Here is an 8996-nt window from a genome sequence, read left to right on the forward strand (position 1 = left end):
AAACTTTTTTTTTAATATAAATGTTATATATGTTCATTTATTTTTTAATATAAATATTATTATTATATTGGTTTTTAATGTATTTTCAAAAATAAATATTATTTGTACTAATTATATTTATGTATAATATTTAAATAAGTAAATGTGTTTTATAGATAAATAGAAATAACAATATTTTATATTGATCTAAATTATAATTATAAATATTTATTTTTAATCATTTTTATTTATTTAAACTAATATTTAGTGAATAAATATGTTTTTGTTGAACCAGCCAAACAAGAATTTGATGGTTTGTAAACTGGATCCGTCGCTGACGTGGAATCCGATGGTCGAAAACTACTTACACTCAACGGAATTTTATCACGTTTTTAGGATTTGGTTGATAAGAGGATTTTACCCTTTATTAGCTGCTTTGGTGGAAAGGTGGAGGCCAGAAACTCATTCGTTTGTATTGTCGATGGGTGAGGTTACTGTGACACTGGAAGATGTTGCTAATATATTTGGCCTACTTATTGATGGAGAGCCTGTGAGCGAATGGACAGATAGTAGTAGCGACTTCCTACAGAGGCAGAGCATCGCAATATTCGGTCGTGAACTGGCTGTTAGTAGTTCTTCGAAATCTTATATAAAGTTAGGTTGGGTTCGAACTATTAGAGACGCAGAGCCATTGGACACCAAGGAGTCTATTAAGAGATATGTCAGGTGCTAGATTTTTTGTTTGTTGGGTTCGACCCTATTCACGGATAAGTCAACCGCATATGCCCACGCGAAGTATCTACCGTTGCTTCGCGATTTCGAGCGAATCCATACTTATAGTTGGGGGTCAGCATGTCTCGCACATCTTTACAGAGCAATATGTCGTGCATCATGGTATGATACTAAGGAGATGGATGGCCCTCTTAATCTGTTGTTTGTTTGGGCTTGGGAGCGACTACCGTGTATTGCGTCTATACCCAAACAGTTCCTTCCACTGGCTGAGATACCATTTGTCATGAGGTAACAGTTCCTATTTTAGTCTTTCATTATATTGAAAATGCATATTTGATTGACGGCCACCTTTTTTAATTTTTTCGATGAACCGTGTTTCAGGTGGAATCATTCGTATCAGAACAAAGCTTGGTTATCGAAGATCGTAGAGGTATTTAGGCAGAAGATAGACAACATGGACGAGGTAAATATTTATGGTTCGTGTGATTATCGTATCCAAACATTAATATTAGGGTTCTAATATTCTAATATTATCTGGCAATTTGTGAGGCGGCCGTACGAAGGATTGATCATACCTGACGAGTTACATGGACACCTTGAGGTGTGTGACATCATTGCTCCATTATTGTCGTTCGAGTGTGTCGAATGGCACCCTGCGAACCAAGTGATGCATCAGTTTGGGTATGCACAACCCCCTAGCGGTACCAAGAGAAATTTCACTGAGAGAGCATTGCATCACTCTTCACGGAGTGCAGCTTTATGACTGGACAGTTTTACATAGGGAATGGATAAAGGAATGAGGCAACCACCGTAACACTCGGTTGCGGGATCTGCACCCCCTTTCGACTTGGGATTTTAGACCGTCATTGGAGTACCGAGATTGGTACGTGGGTTCGTACGAATATCTGCTGAGATTGTCGGAGCACGTTCCTCAACATCCATACTAGCCACCAATTCGACAGCCACCAGCACCTCAGGGACCACCTCAGTATGCAATGTTTGAGCCGTTTCTTTACTATATACCACAGCCACCAGACCACAGTCATGGTAGCCATGACAGTCACCACAGCCAGTACAGCCACCACAGTCAGTCCAATGACCACGGTGAGGCCAGATATCACAGTCGACGTAGTCAGCATAGTGGACACAGTCAGCACAGTCCGCACTCTCAGCAGGGTCAGTCCAGTCGGCACTCTCAGCACAGTCAGCAAGGTTAGTCCAACTGGCACTTTCAGTACAGCCACCAGGGTCAATTTGAGATGACCTTTCGATGTTCTCCTCAAGGCGGGATTAGCGAACAATGTGGGTCTCTGATAAGCAGGTTATGTCTCTGCATCGGCTAATGGTACAAACTCAAATATGTAGACCTTACGAACCTTTGTCATCTTATACACATCATGTACATATAGCTACCAATCGAGTCACAGGTTTGCACAGCAAGCAATAACATGTCGACATGGTAGTCGTTCCACCTGAAAGTGCCCACAGTCACACGTTCGCCGCGTAAGATCAACTATCAACACCTTTCTATTAGGCATTTCACGCACCTCAAACACCTCATTTTGTCTATCAAACTGGTGCATAACTAAATTCCCAGCATGTTTCATGTTTGCTTCTATCCACTGTTGTGCAAATACAGAGTAAGTAAATCCAGCACGCTTGCGTTCGTGAGTCTCGGCACTCTTTCACGTAAAAAGTCTATTTAACCGATAATACGTTGCTCGGACGAGTGCCAACACAGGGAGGTTTCAGGCACCCTTCAAAACTGAATTAATGCATTCCACAAGGTTCGTCATCATATGGCCCCATCGATGACCCTTAACAAATGCCAATACCTAGTGTCTAAGTCCAATGACATCGCACCACCGAGCATATGCCTCGCCTCGCTCTTCCAACCTCTTGTAGTTGATGTTGTACTCCTCCACTGTCCTTGAATATCCTATGTTGACAATAAGTTTTTGCAAGTGTGGGACTTTGAATGCCCTTAAGAAGTTGCTACCGATGTGCCTTATCCAAAACATCCACCATACTCTCGGAGGTTGCCAATCACCACCGGAACGATTTACTACTGCCCGGATTGACTCATGTCGGTCTGAGATCATACCTACACCATCTTTTCTAACAACATGCCTTCGTAGATTCTTTAGAAAGAAGTGTCACGCATCAGTTGTCTTGCCCTCCACCAAGGCAAAGGCAATAGGCACAATGTTCTGGTTTCCATCTTGTGCAACAGCAACCATAAGTGTACCTTTATATTTTTCGTACAGGTGTGTGCTGTCAACTTGAACTAGAGGCTTACAATGCTTGAGCGCCCTAATGCATGGATTGAAACTCCAAAATACGCGGTGAAGTATTTTGACACCATCCGCCTCCTTAGTCCCGTTGTACAGGGGTCATGTTTCTATTTGGACAATTAAGCCAGGTATCTTCTGAGTCATGACCGAGAGCCACCATGGCCAAGCTTGGTGAGAATCCTCCCAACCACTGAAAACTTTTTCAATGGTCTTCTGCTTTGCCAACTAAGCCTTTTGGTAACTGATGGTGTAGTTGAACCTTGACTGGACTTCCACAATTAAAGATTTGACCTTGATGGACGGGTCACTCTCAACCAATGGCCTTATAGCCTTAGCAACTGTGTCCGAGTCTAACTTGGAATAATCTTGTGAAATCGTTCCCATGGTGCACGTGTGACTACTGTTGTATCTTCGTATCTCCCAACAACATTTTTCTGTATCAAGCTGGCTCGGATAAGCCAGCCGCACCCACGTCCATACGTCTTGTATTTTGTATAGAGCGTCAGTGGTTTGGATTCATAAACATTGTAGTCAACTCCTCTAGAGATAGTGTAACTTCTGATTGCTACGACGACATACTTTCTAGAATTATAATCCATTCCTATCCTGAACTCTCCGTCCTTAGGATCAGCAACACCTATAAAAAGTAGAAATCATCATTCATTGATCCATCCGAAATATAAATTTACAAAAACATATTATTCACTCATCACGTACCTATGTTTACATATTCCGGGAATTCTGGTGCATTTATGGCATCAAGATCCAAATTACGCATAAAAGGTGGGACGTTCATCGGTTGACTGACTATGGGGTGAAGTACTACATTCTTCGCTGCGGCTTTGACTCCCACATCACCATCTTCATCTTCATCGTCAGCTTCATAAGTGGCTTCGAAGTCCTCTTTGCTGTTATTATTCATTCCTTCGTATACTGCAGCTCTATCATCATCTACATCTAAATCATTTTGAATCTCATCTGCCTCTACGTTTTCAAACTCAACATACAGCTCAATCTATGGTTGTCACATCTGAGTCTACCGGTGAATTTGGAACATATTCTGCATACTCTCTTTGTCAACGATCGGCATGATATCAAACTGTATTAGACCACCAAAAATTATAACTGGATTCTGGTACAATATACTGTTCTCCATGCTTTGACAGAGACCGTTCTGAAGTTCGATGAATGTCATGGTGCATGGGACCACAAACGAAAACGGATTTTGACACACAAACCTCACTCCCTCATGAGTATTTCGTATAATCTCACCGTTGCGATATACTATCACGTTTGTGGTATCCTCCATTACACTAGCAACACACTCAAAGAACACTCTTCCTCGTAATGAAAATGGTATCGGACTTTGCCTTATATAGACAAAGCACTCAACACGCCCCCTCCCCCCGTGTTACATCACCAACCAACTAGCCTTCGACACATGTAATACCCCTCATGCTGAGTAAGCACGCCCTCCATGTGTTGAGGTCTCGTGCAACCAGGCTTTGCCACGTGGCATTCACGCGACCCATGTGCTGACTCAGCACGCCCCCCATGTGTTGCAGTATCGTGCAACCAGACTTCGCCACGTGGCATTCACGCCCACCCATGTGCTGACTCAGCTCGCCCCCCATATGTTGCAGTCTGCATGCAACACGTCCACTCACGTGTTGAAAGTGCATTCTGACACCCACCAATCTGCAAATACACACACTGCACCCATTTCCAACTAAAATACCAAATTTAAACCCATAACCAAATTATTTTGCACCTTTGAATTTAGAATTTTTTAAATAAATAAAATAAATATTTTACTTACCAAAATATGCCATTTGTGGCAATTATATGAAAATACACCTTGTTTCTTATCTCGTGTACAGTATAGACGAAATAAGATTGCACGTATTTTATTTACACTGTAAATGAGATAAGGCACAAAACAGCATGGCCATAATACGTTTATACGCATATTGTGTAAGGGCTTTATCTCGTTTACATTATAAACGAGATAAGACTAAATGCGGCCAATATATACAATTCATTTACAACGCCATTTGGAGTTGTATTTCACCCATCTCTTCAAATTTTCTCTAACTTATATCCTCTTCTAACCATATTATCGACTTACTAGGTGAGTATGGCATGCGCAGATGCATATGATCCGGACATCAACCACCTGAACGTGACATGGCACATTGCAAGGGCAGCTGACTTCGAGGTTAGTGTTATTGTCTTTGTATTTATGTTAGAGCATGTATGAGTGAAGCCATAGTTAGGGTACTTTTATAGAACTAGTGTACAAGATATGTTAGTTGGATGAATATATTGTTAGGAATGGTTGATAGGGTTTGCTTTTAGTAATTTAAGTTTATTTATTAGCTTGGTGTTTATTAATTTAGTTATTAACTAACTTGATATTTATTAATTTACTAAGTAAATGTTCCTATTCATTTGTCGAATTTGTTTCTACTTATTTATTAATTTAGTTATTAATTCGATAGATGTGTGGTATTTTGGTTATTAATTATTTAGTACGATAAAGTTCACCACCATGTGCTAGATATAGTAAGTATAAAACACTCTAGGAGGTTGCCACCCACCATCGTCAACTCTCACTACAGTCTTAATCTTCTGGAATCTGTCAGAAATAATTAACATGCCTTCCGGTGGGGTCATGTGTCGCCTCTGACTGGTTAGGAAAAAAGACCAGGACTCCGTGGTTTCAGACTCAACAATTGCAAAGGCTACAAAAAGGATATTGTTGTTACCGTCTTGTGCCACTGTAATAAGCAAAACACCTCCATATTTTCCATATAGATGCGTGCCATCGAAAGATGTAACATCCTACCATACAGAGTTTTATGCTTAAGTCATAAAACCGAGGTGGCGAGGTATGACAACCTTTAAAGTAAAAATATATATAATAATAGTTGAAAGGAATTTATTCCGAGGAACCATTGAAGGAAATTGTTTATAAAAAAACAAAAATCGTAAGGGAGTGTCAAAGATACAAATATTCAAGCTCCAAGCTCAACCTGCGAAGCCAAGGTTGGCCAGAGAATATTTACATAAATATACATAACCCAAAATATTCCAAAACAGATAAAACAACAACCTGTTTCTCCACATCAACCTCTAAGAGGGACAAAATAAAGTTAAATATACAGAGGAGAATCTAAATACGGAATAATAAACATATAAGCTCAAAATACGGAGTCCCAAGAAATAACACTTCGCTTGCAGAATGAACTCCAGACGCTTACCGAGGTACCTCTCGACCTGCATCTGAAAAAACAATATTGTATGAGACAAGAACTAGGGGTTCTTAGTATGGTTAAGGTGTCCACATATATAATAAATAAGGTCTCGGGAAAGCCAGAGGCAATCCTAGAACTTTGACACTCAGATAAAAACTTAAAGGAATAAACTGAACAATAAATTTGGTAAAACTCTCTAAGGTACCCAAGTCACATATAACTCTAACCCTGTAGTTAACTTTTTGTTTCATTTAGCTCTAACCCTTGATTTCACTTTCACCTAACATAACATTCTATACATTTTAACACTTACTAATAAATTATTGTTAACTAACCCTCACCACTGGTCCAACCAGTCACGGCCTATGGCCTAAATCAAACCAGCTTGGCCTCTAGCCCAAATAAACTTAACCTGGCCTCTGGCCCATTTCAAAACAAATCATCATGATTATTAGTCCACCACCAATGTACTCAGAATAGAAAGCCAATCACAAACACAAGCAAATACAAGGCAAACATATTTAAAGAACAGTTACAGCAAGTATCACAGTTACCAGTTATACAGAATTTATCAGATAGGCAAACCAAGACAATTAAGCACACCCAACCAAAGCAAACAAATGCAACATGATGCATGCCTGTCCTACTAGTCGTGAGCTCATGTGTCGGTTAAATTGCCAGAACCCGACACATCTGGTAGCTAACCTAGACATTTGTCTCTAGGTTGCGTATCCCTAGGAGGAACTTTAACGAAGGAGAGTGCCTTTCCAACTTCTCCTGGAGGTTTCACAAAAGAGAGTGCCTTTCCACATCAAATGAGTGTGCCTTTCTACCTTACAACCAGAGAAGAATATGGGGGAAACAATACGAAGAAGGGTGCATTTCCACCTTCCCTACATCTCCATCACGACAAGAGTGGGAATCCTCCATCCTCAACTTGCCATCCGAAAACATTTTCAAGTTAACATGCAAGCGGGTTCACACCCAAACTTTGCCATCTCGACCATTTGGGCCATACTCAGTCATCGTCAATCTCAACATTCATCCCTCAATTCAGTCACATCACAAGTCAAACCTTACCATTCTCAATTCATTAATCATACATAATCACCAATTCTACACTTCACGACCCCAATTTTATCCTTCCAAACCTTTCTTCACTTTCAAGTAACCTCTCCTTTCATAACTTAATCTCGTCACTACACTTAAAACTAATCCTTAGGGTCTGAAAGAGTAAAATTAGAGGTTTAGAGGTTCAAAATTATGTTTTAAAACACAAAACCCACTTTGCAGATTTTAGGAGTCACGCGTACGCAAGCGCCTTGCTCACGTACGCGAGATGCCAAACCCAAAAAAGTTGGTCGCATCGTGTGCGGTGGTCGCGTACGCAAGTTCTGCAGATTGGCAAAAGTGTTGAATGTTGCAAATTTCTCAGCTTTGCTCTCTAAACTTCCAACGTACATAACTTTCTCGTTTTAAAATATTTTACATCCATTCTTCGAACGGCATAAACTTCACAGACCCAACTTTCATATGAAACAAGTTTGAAATAATTTGAGGGTCTAGAAGCCGAGTTATGGCTGGCCGAAGTTCAGTCAAAAACCAAGTTTTTACTAAAGACTTCTAAATCTCTATTTCACCAATTTCTTTTATCAAACCAAAGTTCTACATTTAAAAATGACTCCAAATGCACCCAATATAAATCCTGGATAATTAGTAAATAATTAATTAATAAATTAATTATTATTTAAAGAAATTAAAAACTTAAATTTTATAGTTTAAACAATTAGAAATAATTAAAATATGAATTTTAACACTAATTTTAAAGATTTTGGCCCGAAATTAAACCAAAAGGCTAAACCGGTTAGATCGAACCCATAATGGGCCCAAAGCCCAACATAAATATATATGAGTTCAGTCTTTCCTCTTGTTTCATTATGAAACACGTTGAGGATGAAGAGAGAGTGAGAAAAACGGTGGTGAAGAGTAAACCCTTGCTCCAATTTCATTTCTCCATAACTTTCAATTCGGGGCTCCGATTAATGAGTTGTCAGCGGCCACGCATTTGTCTTGGAATTCTCTACAAAATTCATCCAATAATTTGGTAAGAAAATTCTGATTTCATGCTCAGTTATCTCCTTTTCAGTTCGTGATTTAGGTTTTGGAAATTGAGAAATTCTATGATTTTGATGGTTTAGGGATACTCTAGTGGTGGATAATTGTTGGGTTTCACCCTAATTTTAAGGGGATAAGGTAAAAAATCACTTAACTCTCTATGAATCATTAATTAGAAAACTCTATGTTAATTATAGTGAATTTGAATTGTATTAGATTGAATTGGGTGTTTTGGAGTTAAATTGGTGGATATTGGAAGCTTGAAATTGAATCCTAGGAGCTAAAAATTCAGTTAGTGAGGAGTTGGAGCTTTGGAGCTTGAGAAACAGTGGATGATTGAGGTATTTCGAGCTTAGAGAAAAATCGGCCAAGGTATGGTTTTGATTTCTTGTAACTAACATGTAACGTGTCGTGAAAACAAAGGTTAGTTGACTGTAAGATAGGAATGAATTGTTGATGTTGTGAGGATTGATATTTGTTGGTATTTATGAGGCTTGGTAATTTTGAGGTTGATGATTATTGATATGTATGATTGGGTATTGTATTGTTGGTGTGATATTGATTGATGATGATGTATGTTTAGAATGAGCATAATTGAAATTATTGCATTTGAATGAGA

The sequence above is a fragment of the Arachis ipaensis genome, chromosome B03 (genome assembly GCF_000816755.2).
Source record: "Arachis ipaensis cultivar K30076 chromosome B03, Araip1.1, whole genome shotgun sequence".
Classification (NCBI taxonomy): domain Eukaryota; kingdom Viridiplantae; phylum Streptophyta; class Magnoliopsida; order Fabales; family Fabaceae; genus Arachis; species Arachis ipaensis.